Here is a 25013-nt window from a genome sequence, read left to right on the forward strand (position 1 = left end):
ACGCATGATTCCGTAATGACGCAATGGATGCACTGTATTTACAATACAGAGCTCCATGGCACACGTTTTCACATATGCATAAGAAAGTCTGACGCATCTGTGGCGCTAAACTGATGCACTGCTGGACTAGTGTCAGAAAAATTACGCTACTCCAGCAATGCATGGAAGGCTACCATAGAGAAATGACCTGAGTCAGTTTATTGCCTGCTCTGAGCAGTCATTAAATTTTTGCCGCAGTGAACTCACAGAACGACCCAGTGAAATGTTGTAAATTTCAGTGCATCAGTTCTGCTTGGCTTTCAACGTGGGAATGCCTACCATGCATACATTATATCTGGCGCAGGTATAATGTGACGCAAGGCTTTACATAATGACGCATTGGCCCAATGCGTCAGTTTGTAAATACGGAGCAGTGTAAAGCACTGCTTAGCGCCACCCCTGCGTAAAAAACAATGATGCAGCGGTGGTGCAAGAGGCTTGTAAATAAGCCCCTTAGAGTCCATGGATCTTAACCACTTCAGTGCGTCCGGCGGCCAGGAGCCATCTGACGCTAGGTGTGAGCACCAGAGGGATTTCTTTTAGAATGAAACAGATTCAGGAGATGGGGAGAGCTTTCCGATCTCCTGAAACTGTTTTTTTTGTTTCTGTGAAATGACGATCAGCGCATGGTGCACTCACATCATTTCACTGAAACTGAAATTGAAAATGAGCCAATCAGCTCCAGGGTGGTGTGGTTCACATGCACCCCAATTCCTTACCCACAATGCCCTGCAAATGTCCAGCTTTGCCTGAAATCACACAAGTATTCTGCAGGAATCCACAAAATTCCTACCACCTAGCATTGCCCCATCTTTACTGATAAAACTATGCCTCACTTGTGTGGGCACCCAAAGCAGAGTCAGCCTAAGAACATGTGAAAAAGTACACTTTTGGACCCTCTTTGGTTTCCTCTCAATCACCACATGTTTCTGTGCCTTCTCTATCGCAGGTACTTGGCCCACCTACACAATTGAGGTATCATTTTTATCGGGAGACTAAGGAGAATGCTGGGTGGTAGGACATTTGTGACCCTTCTTTAGATTCCAGAACTATCCATCACAGAAATATAAGGAAAATGTGTTTTCTTAGACACATTTTGAGGTTTGCAAGGGATTCTGGGTAACTGAACCTGGTGGGAGCCACACAAGACACCCCATCCTGGATTTCCTTGGGTGTTTAGTTTTCAGAAATGTACAGGTTTTCCAGATGTCCCTAGATGCCAGCTGAGGTACGGCCCAAAAACCACAGTTACCCACTTTGCAAAGAATGGGTCACTTTTGCGTGGAGAAATTTGATGTTTCCATGTTGTGTTTTGGCCCATTTACTGTTGTGGACACTAGGCCTACCCACACACGTGAGGTACCATTTTCATCAGAAGATGTAGGAGAACACTGGTTGGAAGGATGTTTGTGGCTCTGTGCAGAGTCCGGACCGTTCCATCACAGAAATGTGAGGGAAATGTGTTTTTAGCCAACATTTGAAGTCTCAATGGATTGTGGGAGAAATAACCTGTTAAGAACCACACAAGTCACTCGATCCTGGATTCTGCTGGGTGCCAAGATTAAAAAAATTTATTGGTTTGTTAACCACAACTACACACTTTGCAAAAAAATGGGCCAATTTTGTATAGAAAAATGTGATGTCGCGGGCTTTGGGCCACACAAGTGAGGTAAAATTTTTAGCACAAGACTTAGGGGAAACCACAATAGTAGAATTAGTGTTATTACCAAACGTCTTTCTCTGCATTTGTGCCTTCTAAATGTAAGAAAATTTGTAAGAAAGAAGTCATTTTGGAAAATGCCCTGTAATGCACATGCTGGTATGTGTAACCCCAAATTCTGAGAAGTGCAAATAATCACTGCTTCTAAACTCCATATCTTGTGTCCATTTGAAAAACCATTGTGAGGTGCAGCTCAGTTAATTGCTCTGGGCACCTAGGGTTCTTGGTGAACCTACAAATGCTATATACCTTCACATCTAGAGAGGTCCAGCAGACTTACCGGTATATTACATTTGAAAATCTACCATAGTTAGAAGAAGTTACAGATGAAAATGTAGACACAAATGGCTGTTTTTTTCAACTCAATTTCAATATGTTTTTATCTCAACTGTTCACAGTCTTGAAGGAACTATACAACCGACCCCTTGCTGAATTCACAATTTTGTCTTCTTTTCAGAAATGTATAGCTTTCGGGAATCCACCATTGGTTTAACCCCGATTTCTACCACTAACTGGAAGGAGTTTGAAAGCACAAAAAATAGGAAAAATGGGCTATATCGCAGTAAAATGCCAAAACTGTGTTAAAAAATGTGGTTTTCTGAATCAAGTCTGCCTGTTCCTGAAATTTAGCACTGCATCATCGAACGTTGATACCATTTGCAGGGACAAAACTGATGCTTTCTTCTGCAGCACTTCTTTCCCATTTAAAAAAATAAAATAGCAGTATTTTGGCTAATTTCTCAGTCCACTCCAGGGGAATCCACAAACCGTAGGCACCTTTAAAATCCCCATGATGTTGGAAAAAAGGGCTAAAATTTGGTATGGAGTGCTTATGTGGACAAAACGTTATGGGGGCCTAACTGCGAACTCCTCCAAATAGCCTAAAAAAGCTTAGTTCAGAGGGTGTTGGGGATGCCTAGCAGCGAAAGAGTTAAAGTTTCATACCGGTATACTCAAAAAAGCAACCTAGAGAAGACTTTTCTAGATCCTAAAAACTCCTGTGCATTATGAACAGAACATTAAATTTTATTAACTGCTTAATAGGGAGCTAGCGAAGAGCTTTTCTAGCTTAAGAAACACTTTCTGTCCTTTTAATGCCAAATATAGGCCCTCATTTGGACCTCGGCGGTCTTTTGAGAAGACCGCCGAGGTTACTCCGGGCAGAAGACCACCAGTGTAGGCGGTCTACCGCCAACCGTATCATGACTGCTGGCAGCCCTCCGCCCTTTTTCAGACAGAGAGCCGCCAGCAGCCATACTGGCGGTTGGTGGTGAAGTGGAGGCTGCTCCACCTCCATGTCATCAGAACACCGCCCATAGAATTACATCCCAGTATTCGGTGTGGCGGTGTTCTGGTGATGGGGTGCTGGTGGCGGAGCAGCCCCCATGGATCCCGTTCCCTCCCGGAGGATCACCGGAAGAGGTAAGGTGATCGTCCGCTAGGGGACGGGGGTGGGAGGGTGTTGTGTGCGTGCATGGGGGTGTGCGTGTGAGTGTGTAGAGGGGTTGTGTGAGTACGTGTAGGCATGCGGGGGTGTATTGTATGTATGGGAAATGTGACGTATATGTCTGTGTGCGTGTATGTGTGCGTGTATGAGTGGTGTGAGTGTGCGTGTAGGGGGATGTAGGGGTGTATGTGGCTGTTTCTGTGGGGGATGGGGGTGGGGAGGGGGTCCTACCCCTTTTGGGGGTGGTAGAGGGGTTGTGAGTGTTGTGGGAGGACTCAGGGGAGGGGGAAGAGGGAGACCCCAATCAGTGCCAGGGAATGAATTCCTTGGCACTGATAGTGCCTACCGCCATAGATTTCGTTGTGGTACAAAACCCCACGAAATCCATGGCGGTATGTGGGGTCCTGATACCGCTGGCGGTCTAGTGACGGCCGCCAGGCTGGAGACCGAAGTCTCCAGCCCAGTGGTCGTTACCACCCTGGGGGTTGAAGTGTAAAAGTGGCGGTTTGGCATGGTGGTAACCTCCATGGCCATAATTCCATTTATTTGTTCACCGGCCTGTTGGCGGTATTACTGCCACTTTTAACTGACTGCCAGAGTTGTAATGAGGGCCATAATCTTCACTGCATAATTCTGTTGTAGAAATGTGGAGTAATATATACAGAGTCTGAATAAGTCTCAATATGCAATACTCTCATAATACCCCAAACTAGGTCCTTTGGGTTCACACTCATACATCCCTGGCTCAGTCCTAGTGATGTGGCAAAGAGCAGTCAGGCTTAATTAGAGGAACATGAGTTAAGCATCTCAGAGTACCAACATGGACGATAAGTAAATGTAATGACACAAAAGATATCTGACACGATTTATAAAAATAGATACGAATTTCATATTAATTTAGACACCAACACTAAACCAACCAGATACATTATACCTGAGTTATGGATTTTAGAGTGAAAAATAAATCACTACTTTACAACCTGCCAAACTTTACCATTGCGGTCAATGAGAAAAATCACTAGTGACATTTGGTCACTTGCAGGGTGAGTTCAGGATCACCCACTTGAAGGAAAGGTGATGCGGGTCCCAGGAACAAGCTTTGACACTCAGACCAATCTTACCTTGTTTATGGAGCCCAGATGCAGAAGTGTCCTGACTGTCCTTGGTGCTGAATGAGGGAGCTATGGGTGCTGAAAAACCACACATATGACACTCACTTGCAGGTTGAGTTTGGAAGAGGTCACTGAGGGTTAAGTTGGTGTGGGCCCCTGGACCAGGATTCACCAGGCCAAACAACTCTACCTAGCTCGGGTGTCTTGGGTGCAGAGGTGTGCTTGGCTATTCTTGGTGCTGAATGGGTTCTGTGGGTGCTGTCTTTACCAGTGAGATTGTGCTGTTGGGAAAATGGATACAAAGACTCAATGATGGACCCACTGAGCAGCTGGGCCATTGATGTTGCAGGGGTGTTCCCTCAAGGTGCAGCATCAAACAAAGGGTTCAGTAACCGGACTGGCTACTAATCCTTCACAGCAACAAACACAGTGCTTAGATACTTAGATGTCCTGGAGTCGGGGGAAATGCCATTTAACTGAATCATTCTGGAGGCCAGGGCTACATTTCCCAGAAGCCACTAGATCATTTACTTTTGGGCTATCCATCTGCGGGTCTGATGGCCAGAAATGTCTTGGTTCCGGGAGTGCGGTTTGTATCTGCAGGCTGCAGGGGACTAGTACCTCTTGCCCAAGGGAGTTCTGGTGCTGCCTTTTAGTAACAGAGGTATTCTTCTTCTTTTTGGAACCAGTCTCTGGTCTGGGTTTAGTCATAGTCACGCAAGTGCAGGGTGGCTACCACAAGTGCTGAGTTCCATGCCCTTTTCTTCACAGAGTCCTGGAGATGCAGGTACAGATCTCTAATGTGCCCTGGGTCACAGTTCAGTGCAGATCTGATGTTCTGATGTCAGGGGTGCCACTTAAATCCTAGATTTAGGGGCATTAAGGGCATGGGGACAAGTGGCCAATGGGCTACTAGTCCCAGCGGCTAATCTGCTCCAAGGTGACCACACTTGTGAGTGTCTGTCACCTTTCCTACCTAGAACCCAGTATTTTGCCACTTTTCAAGATGGCAAAACCCATCCTTGGCTGTACAGATCAGGCGGTCCACCCTAGGTGTCTGGCTTGTCTTCTGGGATTTTACACCTCCTGACTGCCAAATTTCCCAATCTGTCTGGGTTCAAAGATGCCTGGAAGAAGGCGGCTGGCTTTGTCCTCCTCTGAGGGACAACCTAGTTGCAAATCTGAGGTGACGTGCTATTTGAAGCTCACCACCATGATGTGCCACTTCACTAGCCTTCCTGCTAGTAAGGGAGGTGACACTTCCCACCCAGGCAGGCTTTCGTCTCAGACTCCTGGGAGTGTTCACACCACCTTGCAGGGGGTTAGAGTCCTGTCTTGGTGGCAGCAGCTGCAGGCTGTGAGCCAGGGCACAGGAAATGCTGGGGAAACCAGGTGGCAACCTTTGTCATAGCTATCTGTGTTCATGTCACATTAAATCTGACTTCAGATTCAAGTCAGGTTTAATGAGCCAAGTTGCTGGATGCCAAACATGATATACTTCAGTTGGGCAATAATGGAGTTTTCATTCTCAGGGGTGCCCTGGGGTGAACCCATGTTACTCTATCGACCGATCATTACCTATTGAAGTCTTTACTTAAAAAGCCACTATAGGGATGTATATCCTTAAAAGTATATGTCCACACTTTTGCTATAAGGCACCCTGCCTCCTGGGCTCATGAGGCCTACATTTGCAGTGACTGGCATATATTAAAAGAAGTTCCTTAACCTTCCCACACATGGTGTGGGCAATATTGAGTTTGAACAGTTTACACTGCTGCTCAGTGTGCAATGGAAGCCCTGCTGACATGTGTTTACTTGAGTCACTCAGGGTAACACAATCAGTGCTTTAGGGCCTGATGACCCCTTTAACACGCATGCCTTGGGTACCACTGGCACCATATACTAGGGACTTATAAGTCTTTGCCAATTGGGGATACCAATTTAACCATAGAAGATTAAGGGGGAGAACACTGGGACTGGAGCCAGTTGGCAAACACTTTCAGAGTCATAACCAACAGCACTGGGGCAAAAGGTGGAGGGGTTACCATACAAAAATTGTACATTTCTCCATCTGTATAGACTGGATTGCCTTATTATAGTTTTTAAGCATTCCAGTACATATTGATGCCAACAATCCTGCCTAGCCAGAATGCATCAAGTCATAATTTGTACATGAAAAGCTATGGCCAAACATATAGAGCATTTTTCTAAACCTTTCGGTGGAAGAAACACACAGAATAAATAATTAATTGGATGCTTCAGAGATAATTGATCATCTATCCAAAATACCACTAATTTTACAACTTTTGAAGGCATCAGAGGCTGGCTCATCTCTGGTGACCAATGATTGTTGTTCCAGCACTCATGATGAGTGCCAACTATCATTAGTTTTGTTTTGTTTACATTCAATTGAGGGTTTTGCAAAATTGAAGTTTGAATGTCAAAGAGACAGTCTGATTCCTACCTTGAACCCATTCCCAAATGAAGATGAGTTTTGTGTCATCTGCATAAAAGAATACAGTGCATCCATGAGCCTTGGTAAGCTGAATCAGTGGCTGTATGTAGATATTAAACACTATGCTGGACAAGTTTGATTCCTGTAGGGTACCACATGCACTACTGTAGGTCTTGGATTTTAAAGTTGCTTTGAAAATAAACTGTGAGTGGATGGGCACAAAGAATGAACACCAACTCATCATGGTGTTATGTAGTCTGCTACATTTAAGTCTATCCATTAGTATTTTTGGATTGATTTAATCAAAGACTGCAGACAGATCCAGCAGCAACTCCACCACTGAATCACACGTGTCCCCAAATGGTTCTGATTTCCTCTAACATTAAAGCTACATATGATTCTGTACTTCTATCAGTCTAAGGTCCAGCTGTCATGGATTGTTTACTTCCAAATATTTGGTTAGCTGAATTGCCACTACTTTCCCTGTTTCCCTGAAAAGGTATGGGGAATGTTTCCAATATCACATCAGTTCTGATCATAAATTTCTGTTGTTCATTATAATTTCCGAGTGCCATGTTGGAGGAACCCTCATAGATCCTCTGGACATTTGTTGCACAAATTCTTATCTACCTGTTGGATAGGCATCAAACAATTATATAAGTGTAAAGATTGTAGGATCCCTGGATTGATTTGAGGCTAGGTGAACTTTATTTTCAATAAACGTTCATTTAGCACATCTGATTTCCTGTTCATAGGTTCTCATCAGCTGTTGAGTGCAGCTTTTCACATTCTGCAAAATACATCACTTTCTTTTTACTTTCTGTGGTAGACATTTAAGCTCTTCCAAAGCAGGGTTGAAGCAATCATTAGTCTGATTCTCTCTTTCTCTTAAAGTTTACCATTTTCACTGGGAAAAAATCATCAAACATTTTTATTAAAACATTTATCTGTTCATTCAATAGATATCTCTCTAGAGCGGTCTCTACTTGGAACATTTCACTCATTTAACGGGTCTTTTCATCTACATCTGTTCAAGACTTTGAGTCAAGCAAATACCCATATCAAATTTAGTCAGGCCTTAGTCAGACCAGGGCACAGACCTAATTTTTGTTTCAATGGCATGAGTGTCCTCTGTCCATACATAATTGTGTTGGATTTCAGCTACATCGGGCGGGAGATCCTCGAAATATCCACTACCATCTTAACCTGGCCATGCATCCCTGTGCCTTGACTAGTGATCTACTTACTTTTTAGGTGAAGCATAAGCATACAACCTCTTGTATACTTTTAAGTATACTTCTTCTGTGGGCTTCCAGCTATTTCATTTGTTAGTTTCAGTGTCATTTAAAAATCCTTGTTTGCTAGTGGTCAGTCATGCCTCTTTGTCCTTCCTTTTTCTGTGCGAGAGCAGGGACCAACTAGTGTATAATTACACTTTGTCCTGTTTATCTGGTCTGTAGAGGACTTTTTTTTAACTTTGTTTCCTGCTCCTGTCCAGGGAAGCTTCCCTCTGCATTTGCAGAGCATTTTCCCTCTAAGCTTAGTTGTAAACAAGGCTAGAAATCAGGCTGGTATCTTTGTCACATTGGGTCTTTGTGGGCTCTCTGCACCCTCTCTCAGCTGCCTGGCTCCCCCTTCCTTGGTTTGGTTTGGATTTTCTTTACCAAGTGTACCTGCCTGTGTGCTGAGAGCAAGGGCAGAAGATTGCGTGTAATTGCTTATAGCTTGGGCACCCAGCTCTACCAGGGCTCCGCTATCCTTAGAGACAGTGCCCATTTTTGCTCCATACTGCAATCCCACTAGCAGTTCCATCAGTGTGCGTCAGTTCACACACTCCAAGTCCTCAGCTGTGCCAGGAACCCCACACACACTGTCTGCCAGAGCACCTTAGTTCTTACAGTCAGCACACACTGCTGTTCCAGTACTGAGAACTCCGGTGCAGCTCCATCAGTGCACCTCAGTTCACACACTCCAACCCCCTCAGCTGTGCCCGTGCCAGAATCACACACATGCTGTCTGCCAGAGCACCTCAATTCTTGTAGTCAGTACGCACTGCTGTTCCAATACTAGGACCTCGGTGCAACTCCATCAGTGTACCTTAGTTCTCCCCCAATGAGGCCACTTCCTTTCCTATAATGGGACACACTCACATACAGTTCCATTACAGAAGCTCAATTCTAATATTCATTCTCACTGCCAAGCCAATGCTAGATCCAAATCAGCAAAACACAACTCAGCCAGTGCACCTCAAGTCTAACATCCAGCATCACTTTTGATGGGAACCACCATAGCTCAGACAGAATCCATCAGTTCTAACATTTAATACACATTTCATCTCAGTACTAAGGCTCGCACACATGCCCTTCAGGACTCCTTGCTTCTGTGGTTCAGTATTCTCTATGTTGTCTCCCTCTTTTTAATTTCCCTCTTCCTACCTCCTCTTTCAAACTCATAAAATTTGGTTATTTCAGGTGTTCAGTCTTTCACCATTTTTTTCTTCCCTTCATTCTTCCTTTGTCTTTTTTTATTTGCTCTTTCCTTTGACTCTGTATGCGTCTTTTCACTTTTTTCTTTTTTAGATCTTTCTTCTCTGATATTTTTCTTATGTTTATCTGCCAATTTACATTTTACTATAAATCCCTCTTTTTCCCATTTGTATGTGTAAGCCACAAGTGACTTGTTGGGACCTGAAGTGTCAAAGTGGTTTTCCATTCTGTATCTATGGTGAAATGTGTCCCTATATACATGCCCTGATTCTTATGCTGCTTGTTTCTCTCACCATCTCTCTTTTTTCTCTAATGTTAATTTTTCTCTTTCATTTTCACTCTTATTTCATTATTAGTTTCTCTTTGTCTTTTGTTCGCTAGCTTCCTTCCCTTTTTTCTTTTGTCTTACACATTTGCTCTATTTCTTCTCTTGGTTGTGTTTTCATTTTCTAGTTCTTTCTTTCCCTTCTTTCTTTTCTTTGCAGCCCATTCTCTTTTTACCTTTTGTCTGTTGTATTCCTTTCACTTGTCTTGTTTTTCCCCATCTCCTTTCTCTCTTGAGGCCTAGTTATCAATGGAGCAATAAGTGCAGTGGCATCGGGCCCAGAGACCTATGGACCTCACTCAATTTTAAATACTGCTATATTTTCCTACCGAAATTACAGTTAGCCATTTTCATAATAGAGCCCATGACACCATTACTACGCCACTTGTCCTCTCCATCTTTACTCCCGACTCCCTCTTTCCTTTCACCCTCCAATCCATCCCAAATGATATTTTTGTTATGGTGTTGTGAGCATTGCACTCTAATGCCAAAAGTTTATTTCTGGTAAAGGTTTATATCATAATTGTATATGTTTTAAGATAGGGGAAGGAAGTAAATGGAAGTGCTTTAGTTAAATGCTGGGCCACTGGAATAATGTGGCAAGAAAAGACCAATTTATGTGGCAAGAAAAGTCCAGTTTCAAATTTACAATGCAAATAGCTCTGACTCAAGAACATGCAAGACCTATTGCATTGCAAATGCTTGTTTAGGCATGTTGCTAGGCAAGCCATGAGGTTAAAAATACATAATTTAGAGTATCTTGTGCATACATTGTGAGACCATAACCCATTGTCACTGACACTGGAATGAGACAGCAAAGTCACTAATATTTCATCATGGAGACGGCAAGCCCCCTTGCTGCAGGATACAACTTTCAGTAATGCAGTAACAAACAGTATAGTTAATGATTTAAATTGTTTTATTTAACAAAAATGAGTGCTCACCCAAGGACACAATGGTTGAATGGGAAGCCAAACCTAAAGCAAAAATAAATTACATATTAATCAGGTATTAAAGGCAACTACATTTCACTTTGGCTACTTCAATGCACATCTGAAATCCAGATTTATTTACTCTCAGTCACAATCTTAATCATATCACTAGAACAATGCGAAGATTTAGATTAACCTTAGAAACCAATTGAGATCAAAGCAGTTATAGACCAGCATTGATAGGAGTAAGATACCCAGCTCATACAGATTCCTTGTGGAAGTGTGTGCTACATACTACACACAGCTGGTTCCATGCCTCTTGTCCATATAAAAGTTTTTGAAACAAAAAGGCTTCCTACCACAATCCAGGCGGAAGGTAATTATAATGGTGCTGCCCAAGATTTGCTGTGATCCTTAGATGTACTGCCTCTCATCCATGCTTAATTTAGACTACAACATACTAGCGATATTACTGGCCAATAGATTGCTACCCAATAATTCCTCTACTGATATATCACACTTGTTAGACTTTTCATCCTTGGCGTGGTCTCCCCTAACTTTTTGCCTCTGTTCCCCAGGTTGTTGATGTGTGCTGGACTCTGATTTTATTGTGTTTGTTACTCTGGGCACTTTACCACTGCTAACCAGTGCTAAAGTGCAAATGCTCCTGTTTAAAATATGTACGTAATTGGTTCTCCATGATTGGCATATTTGTTTTACTGTTAAGTCCCTAGTAAAGTGCACTAGAGGTGCCCAGGGCCTGTAAATCAAATGCTACTAGTGGGCCTGCAGCACTGGTTGTGCCACCCACATAAGTAGCTCTGTAATCATGTCTCAGACCTGCCACTGCAGTGTCTGTGTGTGTATTTTTACACTGTAAATTCGACTTGGCAAGTGTACCCACTTGCCAGGCCTAAACCTTCCCTTTTCTTACATGTAAGGCACCCCTAAGGTAGGCCCTAGGTAGCCCCAAGGGCAGGGTGCAGTGTATGGATAAGGTAGGACATATAGTAATGTGGTTTAGATGTCCTGACAGTGAAATACTGCTAAATTCGTTTTTCACTGTTGCAAAGACTGTCTCTCTCATAGGATAATATGGGGGCTACCTTTAAATATGATTAAAGCGTAGATTCCCCTAGAGAGTAGATGGACATGTGGAGTTTGGGGTCCCTGAGCTCACAATTTAAAAATACATCTTTTAGTAAAGTTGATTTTAAGATTGTGCGTTTGAAAATGCCACTTTTAGAAAGTGAGCATTTTCTTGCTTAAACCATTCTGTGACTCTGCCTTGTTTGTGGATTCCCTGTCTAGGTCAGTTGACAGTTGGGTTGTTTTTCACCTCACACCAGACAGTGACACAAAGGGAGCTGGGGTGTAACCTTCATTTCCTGATTAGCCATCTCTGCTAGGAGGGAGGGGTGGAGTGGTCACTCTCATCTGAAAGGACTGTGCCTGCCTCTAACAATGCCGGCTCCAACACCCTGGTGTGTGTCTGAGGCCTTGCCTGGGCAAGGCAGGATTTCACAAGTAGGTGTGAGTCCCCTTTGAAGAAAGGTGACTTCAAAGACTAAAATGGGTATAAGAAGGGCACCCAAATCTACAGACTTTAGAAACACTTCTGGAATCAAGAGGAACCTCTGCCTGGAGAAGAGCTGTTAGCTGAGGAGGAAGTGCTGCCCTGCCTGTGACTGTGCTTTGTGGAGCTTTCCTGCAGTGCTGCTTCTGCCAGAGTAAGAGGGCAAAGACTGGACTTTGTGTGCCTTCCATCTTGAGAAGAAATCTCCAAGGGCTTGATCTAGAGCTTGCCTCCTGTTGTTTGAAGTCTCAGGGACAGCAAAGACTTCTCTCTGCCAGCACCTGGAGCCTCTGGAGAGACTCCTACTCTGCCCTGTGGTGCCCATCCAGTTCCTGGCACCCTGAAAGGAGAAGCTGGCAGCCTAAAGACAAGAAAATCCACGCACAGAGCGCCGTGCGGGGAAAAGATCGGCGCGAATCCGATCGGCGGCTGAAAAACGACGCGCCGCCAGCTCCGCGGCTGAGAAACGACGCTCGCAGGAAACGCGACCGAAGAATCGACGCACGGAGCAGGAGAAACAACGCGCAGCATCGCTGACGGAGGCTGGGAGATCGCAACCTGCGCGGCTGGATCGTCAACTCATCGTGCGGCTGGATTTTTGACTCGAGTACCGCCGTGCGGAGTTATTTTCGACGCACGCCCGCCCGTGCGGGGTTATTTTTGACGTACACCAGGTACATTTTCACTCTAGCAGCGCTAGTGTGTTTTTAAAACTACTTAAAGACTCTTTTTGATTTTTAATTAATAACTTGACTTGTGTATGGTGGATTTTTGTCGTTTTGGTCTTGTTTTGTTTAGATAAATATTTCCTATTTTTCTAAACCTGTGTTGTGTCATTTTGTAGTGTTTTCATTCAGTTACTGTGTGTGTTGGTACAAATACTTTACGCCTAGCACTCTGAGGTTAAGCCTACTGCTCTGCCAAGCTACCAAGGGGGTAAGCAGGGGTTAGCTGAGGGTGATTCTCTTTTACCCTGACTAGAGTGAGGGTCTTTGCTTGAACAGGGGGTAACCTGACTGTCAACCAAGGACCCCATTTCTAACATTGGTGATCAGCGGTCGGGATTTGGACTTGTATTTGTGCCTGACATACAGTGATTAAGTGTACACTACTGTTTGAGTTCAGACCACTACGTGACCACATACTACTAGTCTTGTGATTTTTGTTTTTTTCTATTTGGACTGTTTTTGCTCTCCATTCAGTTTCTTTTTTCGCTGATCCGGTGATTGACTTTTCTGGAACTTCATTTGAGAACTTGCTTTTCTGCATTTGGAACTTTGCACTCTTTTAACCTTTTATCATGTCTCTACTTGGAGATGCACCAGTTGAAGCTGTTTTTGACCTGAAGCAATTGGATAGTTATAACAAGGCTCAGCTAAAGCAGTTTTGTAAACATTTTGGTTGTCCCATTAAGAGCTCTTCCAAGAAGGATGAGCTGAAAAAGGCGCTGAGGGCCTGGGTGACAACCAGATGCACTGGAGGGCACACTGAGGATGAGGAGGATGAGGATGAGGAGAGAGAGCAATCAGTACAGAATGGTATATTGGGGGGGCCTGTTATTCCCAGGGAAGGAGTCTCTAGGGCAAGTAGCAGTGTATCCTCCAAGGGTCTGACACCTGAAGAGTTACAGGACAGACAGGCAGAGAGGAAGTACCAATTGGAGTTGAAAAAGCTCAGTCTAGAGGTGGAACAGAGAAAGCTGGCCATTGAGGAAAGGAAGTTAGCCATGGCTCATGAGCTCAGTTTAAAAGAGATAGATCAGAGGAGTCAGTCCAGTAGAGATGGTGGCAGCAATCCTACAGTGCAGCCTGAGAGAAGGGTACACATCCCAAAAGACCTTGTGAGGGATTATAAGAGGGATGATGATATCTGCTTGTGGTTCAAGGGTTATGAGTCAGCTCTCCACATGCACCTGGTCCCTGAAGCTCATTGGGGGGCAGCCCTGTGGAAGCATTTTGAGGCAGAGGGGAGGGACACACTGACAGCCTTAGGGGATGCTCAGGATCTCACCTACCCTGTCATGAAGGAGGCCTTACTTACCAGGTATGGTCTCACCCCTGAGCAGTACAAGGAGAAGTTTAGATCCTACAAGAGAAAGGAATCCCAAACATGGTTGGAATGTGTTGATTCTTTTTGCAGGTCACTGGATGGTTGGGTGAAGGGCAGTAAGGTAAACACGTATGAGGGGCTTTACAATTTAATTGCTTGGGAGCACTTGTACAGTTTATGTTTTCCAGAGCTGCGCCAGCACCTCATTGACAGCAAGCTGACTGACCCCAGGAAGCTTGCACAGGAAGCGGACCGCTGGGAGAGCACCAGGGTCCAAAAGAGGTATGGGGGAGACCACGCCAAGGGTGGGCAGGGTCCCTCTCAGAAGAAAGGGGGGGTAAGGGCAAACAGGGGGAGTTCTCTAAAGGGCCCCAAACTGATCCCCAGGGTAAGGATTCCCAACCCCCCAGTGAAAAGAAGCCATGGTTGTCCAAAGGGAAGCCAGTGGCAGGTGGTCCCCCACGTAAGTGCTATGCATGTGACCAGGTGGGTCATGTGAGGGGGGACCCCAAATGCCCCAGAAGTACACTGGCACCCACTGGTGCACCGTCCCAGGGTTTGGCCAGTGTAGCGCTTGGGGAGGAGTTGGTTTCAGGTGGGTGGGAACCAGCAGAAATGACCCTTGTCTCACTAGGGGACAGTGAGATGGTCCATAGAAACCTAGTGCCTGATAACACTAAGAAGTACAGGCAATGGGTGACCATCAATGGACAGAGGGTGGAGGCTCTGAGAGACACAGGAGCCAGTGTGACTACAGTGAGGAGTCACCTGGTGTCTGAAGAGCAGATTGATCCCCGGGTACTTCACCAAGTAGTTGCGGTAGACAACTCTGAGCGCCTCTGCAGAGTGGCGCAGGTTCCCTTTGAATGGGGGGGGGTCTCAGGTTCCTGGAAAGTAGCTGTGAGTCCAACCATGCCTGTTGAGTGTTTGCTAGGTAACGACCTGGAGGATTCCCCTTGGAAGGAGGTGGAACACAGGTCTCACTTGGAGATGTTGGGTCTGCCTGGGTGGGTATGCGTATCCACCCGGTCTATGGCAGCCAATCAGGGTAGTCAAGAGCCCCTGGAGCCTGAAACAGTGGCCCAGGGGACCGCCAAGAAGAGGAAGGGCAGGGGGCGCGGGAAACCGGCCCCAGAAGTTCCCACGGTCCGGGAGGAGGCAGAACCTGAGGGTGATGCCCCGGAGCCTACAGGGGAACAGGTGGCTGAACTGGGGGAGGTCCCTGAGCTGTCACAGTGGCAGCAGGAAGGGGGACCCACCAGGGAAGCATTCTGCACAGCGCAGAAGGAGTGCCCTACTCTTGAGGGGCTGCGGCAGCAGGCTGCAGCCCAGGCGGCTGGCGAGGCGCCAGGTACTCACCTGATTTACTGGGAGGATGGCCTCCTGTATAGTGAGCCTAAGGTTCCTGAGCCTGGGTCAGCTCGTATGCTGGTGGTACTCCAGTGCTTCAGGGCCTTCCTACTGGGTTTGGCTCATGATGTGCCTTTGGCAGGACATCTAGGGCAGGACAAGACCTATAAGAGGCTTGTCTCCCACTTTTACTGGCCCTTGATGCACAAGCAGTCAGCTGCTTATTGTAGGTCTTGTCAGACTTGTCAGGCAAGTGGCAAGAGTGGGGGGAAATGCAAAGCTCCCCTCCAACCTTTACCTGTAGTCAGTACTCCCTTTGAAAGGGTAGGAATTGACATTGTGGGGCCTCTGGATCCCAAGACAGCCATGGGCAACAGGTTCATCCTGGTCTTGGTGGACCATGCCACGTGGTACCCAGAAGCCATTCCTCTAAGGACGGTCACTGCCCCCGTGGTGGGACGTGCCTTAATGGGGGTTTTTACCCGCATGGGGTTTCCCAAGGAGGTGGTATCTGATAGAGGTACAAACTTCATATCCACTTATATGAAGTCTCTGTAGAAGGTGTGTGGGGCAACCTACAAGTTCACCACCCCTTACCACCCCCAAAGTAATGGTCTGGTTGAGATATTCAACCGCACCTTGAAAGGCATGATTCAGGGCCTGTCAGAGCCCTTGAGGCGTAAGTGGGATGTCCTCTTGCCATGCCTTCTGTTCGCTTACAGGGAGGTGCCTCAAAAGGGACTTGGCTTTAGCCCCTTTGAGCTCATCTATGGCCACCCTGTGAGGGGACCGCTCAGTCTGGTGAAGGAGGCTTTGGAGAAAGCTCCTAGTAAACCACCCCAGGATGTATTTAGCTACATGCTGGCACTAAGAAACCAGACTGCCCGCTTCAGGAGTCTCGCTCAGGAGAACCTGGAAGCAAGCCAGGAGGATATGAAACGGTGGTACGACCAGAATGCCACTGTGGTTGAGTTTCAGCCTGGACAAAAAGTGTGGGTCATGGCACCAGTGGAGCCTAGGGCTCTCCAAGATAAGTGGACTGGGCCTTTTGAGGTGGTGGAAAGAAAGAGCGAGGTCACCTATCTGGTAGACTTGCAATCCCCCAGGAACCCTTTGAGGGTCCTACATGTCAACCGCCTCAAACCACACTTTGAGCGAACTGAGCTATCCATGCTCCTAGCGACAGATGACGGGGTGGAGGAAGAGAGTGAGCCTCTTCCTGACCTCCTGTCTGCAGGAGAGAAAGATGGGTCTGTGGAGGGAGTGATCCTCTCCCCCTCCCTGACTGAGGAACAGCAGAGGGACTGTCGCCACGTGCTGGAACAGTTCGCCTCGCTGTTTTCCCTGATCCCAGGAGTCACACACCTGTGCACACATGATGTGGACACTGGGGACAGTACACCTGTTAAACATAAGGTTTACAGGGTGACTGACAGGGTCAGGGCTTGCATTAAGGAGGAAGTCTCCAAAATGTTAACCCTAGGGGTTATTGAGCGCTCCAGCAGTCCTTGGGCCAGCCCAGTGGTCTTGGTCCCAAAGGCTGCTGCTCCTGGTGCCACTCCAGAACTTAGGTTCTGTGTGGACTACCGGGGTCTCAATGCGGTCAGCAAGACTGACGCACACCCCATCCCCCGAGCTGATGAGCTCATTGATCGGTTAGGAGCTGCCAAGTACCTCAGTACGTTTGATTTAACATCTGGGTACTGGCAGATTGCCTTAACTGAGGGGGCAAAGGAGAGGTCAGCATTCTCTACCCCAGATGGGCACTTCCACTTCAATGTGATGCCCTTTGGGATGAAGAACGCCCCTGCCACCTTTCAGAGGTTGGTCAACCAGGTGTTGGCAGGACTGGATGAGTTCAGTGCCGCCTACCTGGATGACATTGCTGTGTTTAGTTCCACATGGGAGGAACACCTGCAACACCTCTGGAGAGTGTTAGAGGCCCTGCAGAAGGCAGGCCTCACTATTAAGGCGAGCAAGTGCCAAATAGGGCAGGGTTCTGTGGTGTACTTAGGACACCAGGTGGGGAGTGGCCAGGTGGCACCCCTACAGCCTAAGATTGATACGATTCTGGCTTGGGAGCCTCCCAAGACCCAGACTGAAGTGAGAGCCTTTTTAGGTCTCACAGGATTTTACCGGAGGTTTGTTAAGGGATATGGTACCATTGTTACCCCCTTAACTGAGTTGACTTCCAAGAAGCAACCCAAGAAAGTGATCTGGACAGAGGCTTGCCAGAACGCTTTTGATGCCCTGAAGGCTGCCATGTGCACAGCACCTGTGCTGCAGGCACCTGACTACTCCAAGGAGTTTGTTGTGCAAACAGATGCCTCAGAGCATGGTATTGGAGCAGTACTCTCACAGCTTAATGAAGAGGGCCTAGATCAACCCGTAGCCTTCATTAGCAGGAGGTTACTACCCAGGGAACGTAGGTGGAGTGCCATATTGTAGAACGCGAAGCGTTTGCTGTGGTCTGGGCACTGAAGAAGCTAAGACCCTACTTGTTTGGGACTCACTTCCGAGTTCAGACCGACCACAGGCCCCTCAGATGGTTAATGTAGATGAGGGGTGAGAATCCAAAACTGTTGAGGTGGTCCATTTCCCTACAGGGGATGGACTTTACGGTGGAACATCGTCCTGGTACAGAGCACGCCACTGCTGATGGTCTGTCCACGTTCTTCCGCCTTAGTGATGAGAACTTCCATGAGGTTGGGTAGTTGCTCCCCACTTTTAGCTGGGGGGGACACGTGTTAGACTTTTCATCCTTGGCGTGGTCTCCCTTAACTTTTTGCCTCTGTTCCCCAGGTTGTTGATGTGTGCTGGACTCTGATTTTATTGTGTTTGTTACTCTGGGCACTTTACCACTGCTAACCAGTGCTAAAGTGCAAGTGCTCCTGTTTAAAATATGTACGTAATTGGTTCTCCATGATTGGCATATTTGTTTTACTGTTAAGTCCCTAGTAAAGTGCACTAGAGGTGCCCAGGGCCTGTAAATCAAATGCTACTAGTGGGCCTGCAGCACTGGTTGTGCCACCCACATAAGTAGCTCTGTAATCATGTCTCAGACCTGCCACTGCAGTGTCTGTGTGTGTATTTTTACACTGTAAATTCGACTTGGCAAGTGTACCCACTTGCCAGGCCTAAACCTTCCCTTTTCTTACATGTAAGGCACCCCTAAGATAGGCCCTAGGTAGCCCCAAGGGCAGGGTGCAGTGTATGGATAAGGTAGGACATATAGTAATGTGGTTTAGATGTCCTGACAGTGAAATACTGCTAAATTCGTTTTTCACTGTTGCAAGGACTGTCTCTCTCATAGGATAATATGGGGGCTACCTTTAAATATGATTAAAGCGTAGATTCCCCTAGAGAGTAGATGGACATGTGGAGTTTGGGGTCCCTGAGCTCACAATTTAAAAATACATCTTTTAGTAAAGTTGATTTTAAGATTGTGCGTTTGAAAATGCCACTTTTAGAAAGTGAGCATTTTCTTGCTTAAACCATTCTGTGACTCTGCCTTGTTTGTGGATTCCCTGTCTGGGTCAGTTGACAGTTGGGTTGTTTTTCACCTCACACCAGACAGTGACACAAAGGGAGCTGGGGTGTAACCTGCATTTCCTGATTAGCCATCTCTGCTAGGAGGGAGGGGTGGAGTGGTCACTCTCATCTGAAAGGACTGTGCCTGCCTCTAACAATGCCGGCTCCAACCCCCTGGTGTGTCTGAGGCCTTGCCTGGGCAAGGCAGGATTTCACAAGTAGGTGTGAGTCCCCTTTGAAGAAAGGTGACTTCAAAGACTAAAATGGGTATAAGAAGGGCACCCAAATCTACAGACTTTAGAAACACTTCTGGAATCAAGAGGAACCTCTGCCTGGAGAAGAGCTGTTAGCTGAGGAGGAAGTGCTGCCCTGCCTGTGACAGGGCTTTGTGGAGCTTTCCTGCAGTGCTGCTTCTGCCAGAGTAAGAGGGCAAAGACTGGACTTTGTGTGCCTTCCATCTTGAGAAGAAATCTCCAAGGGCTTGATCTAGAGCTTGCCTCCTGTTGTTTGAAGTCTCAGGGACAGCAAAGACTTCTCTCTGCCAGCACCTGGAGCCTCTGGGGAGACTCCTACTCTGCCCTGTGGTGCCCATCCAGTTCCTGGGACCCTGAAAGGAGAAGCTGGCAGCCTAAAGACAAGAAAATCCACGCACAGAGCGCCGTACGGGGAAAAGATCGACGCGAATCCGATTGGCGGCTGAAAAACGACGCACCGCCAGCTCCGCGGCTGAGAAACGACGCTCGCAGGAAACGCGACCGAAGAATCGACGCACGGAGCAGGAGAAACGACACGCAGCATCGCTGACGGAGGCTGGGAGATCGCAACCTGCGCGGCTGGATCGTCAACTCATCGTGCGGCTGGATTTTTGACTCGAGTACCGCCGTGCGGAGTTATTTTCGACGCACGCCCGCCCGTGCGGGGTTATTTTTGACGCACACCAGGTACATTTTCACTCTAGCAGCGCTAGTGTGTTTTTAAAACTACTTAAAGACTCTTTTTGATTTTTAATTAATAACTTGACTTGTGTATGGTGGATTTTTGTCGTTTTGGTCTTGTTTTGTTTAGATAAATATTTCCTATTTTTCTAAACCTGTGTTGTGTCATTTTGTAGTGTTTTCATTGAGTTACTGTGTGTGTTGGTACAAATACTTTACGCCTAGCACTCTGAGGTTAAGCCTACTGCTCTGCCAAGCTACCAAGGGGGTAAGCATGGGTTAGCTGAGGGTGATTCTCTTTTACCCTGACTAGAGTGAGGGTCTTTGCTTGAACAGGGGGTAACCTGACTGTCAACCAAGGACCCCATTTCTAACAACACTCAAAATGGATGTATTCCAAGCCGATTTTTTTAAAAATCTGCAGCATTTACTCCATATTAGAGATCTGACTTCCAAACTTAGGCTGGTATCAGTAATGGCATCCGTAGATCTAGAGAGAGCTTTTGATACCCTTCAATTGCTTTATTTAACGTTTTCACAAAAATGGAACAGGACGCATAAATTCTAGCCTAGAATGGCCTTTCATACTCAAGCCCAAAGGCCAAAGAGTGCAACAGATGTGTCATATCAAAGCGATGCCTAGTAGTTGGGGTAATAGGTTAGGGTATCTGCTGTTGCCTGTATTGTTCTCCACTGCTCTGGAGCTTTTAGTGTGCTTTTGCAGTATAAAAGGCCCATACCGGGGAATAATGCTACCAGACAACATATGCAATCGCTATCTGTAGATGGTGTTTTGCTTTATTTTTGAAATGTAGAAAAAGAACATCAAAGTGTTCTGGATTGCTTAAGGGAATTTAGTACTGTATTAGAGCTAAAACTGAAATGGGAGAAATTCTCTATACGTTGGGCCTTATTACGACTTTGGCGGACTTTTCGGAATACCGCCACGGTGGCAGCTGCCAAAAGACTGCCATGTTGGCCATCATCTGACCGCCGTATTAAGAGCCACACAGTGAAGACTGCCAAAAAACAGGCAAAACTCCGAGACCGCCAGGGCACTGGAGTGCGGGAAAGAGGCGTTTCCTCCATCGGGCCACCATACCGACAAAAATCCACCCACCAGATTAGGAGCCACAAATCAGCACAGAGGTTCTTCCATGACAGTAAACCATTGGCGGTGTGAACCGCCGTGGTCAAAACTCACATCAGGCAGAACACCACACCACATTGGATAGTTTGAATACTCAACACCTGACACAAATCCACACACCCGACACACCTACTCACTGCACTATATAACGCACCTCAAAACAACCCACAATCCTTTGCAAACAGAACGTCACTCACAGCCAGACACTAGCAAAGAAATTATAACTAGCCAAACAAACAATAGGCACCCCTACACATTACAATCAGCACACATCCCACACTTGCACAACATGCACAGCACACGATTAACAAAACCACACAATACAGATCTACCATCACCCACTCACATCACAGCACCCACACATAATTACAAACATTATTCATCCTTTTATTCACTTTCTCACTGTCCTTACCACCACTACCATGGCCCCACAAAAAAACTAATGTTTCACTGAGGAGGAGATGAGGATCATGGTCATAGTGGAGGATCATGGTGGATGAAATTGTCAGGGTAAAGGCAACTGTTTGGAGCACAGGCCCAACAAACATCGATTGCCAGGAAAATGAAGTTGTGGCAAAGGATAGTCAACAGGGTCAACTCAGTAGGCAGCCACCCACACACAAATGGACGACATCAGGAGGAGGTGGAATGGCCTATGGGGGAAAGTGTGTTCCATGGTATCACACCACCAGATCGCCGTGCACAAGACTGGCGTTGGGCATCCACCTCCTTCCCCATAGTTCACATCATGGGAGGACAAGGTCTTGGACATACTGCATCCGGAGGGCCTGACTGGAAAGCTTGGAGGACTGGAGTCTGGTAAATACCTACAACAGTCATGTCTTACCACTGTATTGTCCTGCATGCCTCCTCACCACCCAAATACTGCCTAATTAACTAAATTCCCCATTGCAACTCCCACCTATTCACCTAATTCCCCACTCCTGCATGCCACCAATCCACCCAGCCCAACCGCCACACAGCCCTTAGCAATGGCATGGTAACAACTGGTAAATCAAATCACTATGACTCCCAGAATGCACTAACACTACTTTTTGAACACCTTGTGTTAGAAATGGGGTTTCTGGTAGGCTAGGGTATGCACCTAAGCCAGGCAGAAACCACCCACTCTAGTTAGGGCGAGGGAGTTACACACCCAAGATAACCCTTGCTCACTCCCTTGGTAGCTTGACACGAGCAGTCAGGCCTATTTCAGAGGCAATGTGTAAAGCGTTTGCACAACACGCACAACACATGTGACAGACTATCCCCACCACAAAAGAAACACAATACAAAGTTATATAAAAATAAACTGCATTGTACACAACGTTATTATACCAACCACAACATGTCAGTAATACCCTGCTCCCCAAGCAGTTGTCAGAACATTACACAGTTCTAATACTCTGTGAACATCAGCAGTAGTCACATAAAACACATAGGTTACTGGTTATTCTACAACATAAGTAGTCAGGAAAACATTACTACACTAATGCACGTCATAAGATTCTCATAAATGCCCATACCACGAACATCAGGAAATGTATGGCAAGTCATAAAAAAACACATCTCCATAAATGTCTGGGCCACGGTAAATACATTACCAAAAGATGCACCTGTCCTAGTAAAAACACATATTACCCTGCATGCTCCTAGAAGGAACATCATAGGGCCAGGGCCACATCATCAGGAATGCACATATCCTTGTACAACACGTGCTGCTAACATGTCAAGACATTAACATGAATGCACCCTCACCAATGCATGTGCTCTTATAGGCGCATCACCAAAAAGAAATGTCAAGGGGTTAGCAGAAATGCCCCTTCACCTATACAATACAAGGGGCAGTAACTCCAACCCCCTAGGTGAAACGTGGGAGCTCCTATGCTCGTCCTCATGGGACTTTTGTGGGTTTTCAAGGTAATGACCCCATCACTTACCAGGGGCGCTACCATCCGAACTGCGGTGTTGCAACGGTGGAGTAGGAAGTGGCGACTCCTGCCAGCCCCGTCCCTCCACACCAAGGGAGGGAAAGACACCGCCTGGCAACAGTCCATGTCCACGCTGCTAAATTCCCCCCAGTGCAGACACATAGATCTCCTCCATCTGCAGTGCGCTCCTCCTGGAGCATGGAAGGAAATCTGGGGCTCCAGACAGGCATGACCCCTCTATCTGGCCAAGAAAGATCTGCGGCCGTCCTGCCCAATCGGCAGGTGACTTTAGTTTCTCCCCAGTCATGGTGGTGATCCCTGCATGAAAGAAGTTCCTGATGGTACCCCAGGGGTACCCCACGCCTCGCTCCTAGCCCCCGGGGTACTACACAGAGGGCAATCACTCCAGACACCATCTTCTGATGCCCCGGGCCATGGCGGTGGTTACTCCCTCGGGGGAGAGACAGGAAGCGCTCCAATGCGCAAGCAATAAATACAAATAAGTTCTCTCGTAAAGCGCCCTAAGCAGAGCCACCAAATAAGAGGACCGCTTCTCATCCGCTTTGCTCCCTTGCAGGACCCTTCGTGTATACCATTGTCCTCATGCTGGAATGCAAGTATTTGTTAGGGGGAAGGGGTACAGCACTCAGCCCCTGGAGGACACAAGGGGAGCACAGGGTGGCAGGGCCCAGCAACAGGCTAGCACAAGGGGGATGCAGGCAGTTCCTCCTAGTGACCCACAGGACAGCACAACAGCAGCAGTCTAAAGCAGTTCCTGGTGAGTCCCTCCAGCAGCATTCTGTGTCCAGCTCCAAGTATGTTAAAAGTGTCTCCCTTACATGGGGAGAATCCACAAGACTTATTATCAGTTTTGCACCACACTAACAAAGAGGGGGAGTGGAGGTTACAACCAGTTACGAATGGTTCCAGGAGTGTCCCCTCTCTCTTCCAGCACAGGCTCCATACATCAGTTGGGTGTAAATGAGCCCTTTGTGTGAGGCCAGGGCACAGCCTTTCCAAATGAAGGTGTGTCCCGCCTCCCCTTCTCTCAGCCCAGGAAGACCGTTCAATATGCAGATGCACCTCTGTCTCACCTCCCCCCTCCCTGTGTACAGCCTGTCTGAAAAGTATGCACAAAGCCAAGCTGTCTCTCTGCCCCAGACGTGCATTGGAGTCAAGCTGCAAAACACCAGTCATAAGCAAAGAGAACTGCTCACGTTCTAGAAGTGGCATTTCTATAATGGTAATAAAAACATCCACCTACACCAATAAGCAGCACTTCTCACTACAATTACAACCATACCAGACATGCCTACGCTACCCCTCATAAATCAGACAATACCCCCTAGATATAAGGCAGGGCATTTATAATGTAATCCTATGGGTAGGCAGCACTCACAGCACTGAGAAACCAAATAGGCTATTTGTAGCCTGGTTGTGAGGCCTGTCCTGGTAGGCCACTACCAGGACAGGCCACACAACCAGACACGTGTCCTGCCTTCTACATACATAGTACCCTGCCCATAGGGCTAGCTAGGGCCTACCTTAGGGGTGGCATACATGTAGCAAAAGGGTAGTTCTGAGCTTTCCGAGTAAATTTAGATGGCAGGTCCCTGTGGCAGAAAACTGCGCACGCGGGCCCTGCGCTAGCAGGCCTGAGACAGGTTTGTAAGACTACTTCTGTGGGTGGTGCAAGCAGAGCTGCAGACCCACTAGCAGTATTTAATTCACAGGCCCTGGGTATAGAGATACCACTGTACAAGGAACATACAGGTAAATTAAAGGTGCCAATTAGGTGTAAGCCAATCATACCAACTTTAGAAGGGAGAGCACCTGCACTTTAGCACTGATCAGCTGTGATAAAGTGCTCAGAGTCCTAGAGCCAATAGCAAGAGGTCAGAAGAAATAGGAGGAAGGAGGTAAATAGTTTGGGGATGGTCCTGCATAAAGGGACAGGTCCAATACCTTGCGTGTT

The sequence above is a fragment of the Pleurodeles waltl genome, chromosome 1_2 (genome assembly GCF_031143425.1).
Source record: "Pleurodeles waltl isolate 20211129_DDA chromosome 1_2, aPleWal1.hap1.20221129, whole genome shotgun sequence".
In the NCBI taxonomy this organism is placed as follows: domain Eukaryota; kingdom Metazoa; phylum Chordata; class Amphibia; order Caudata; family Salamandridae; genus Pleurodeles; species Pleurodeles waltl.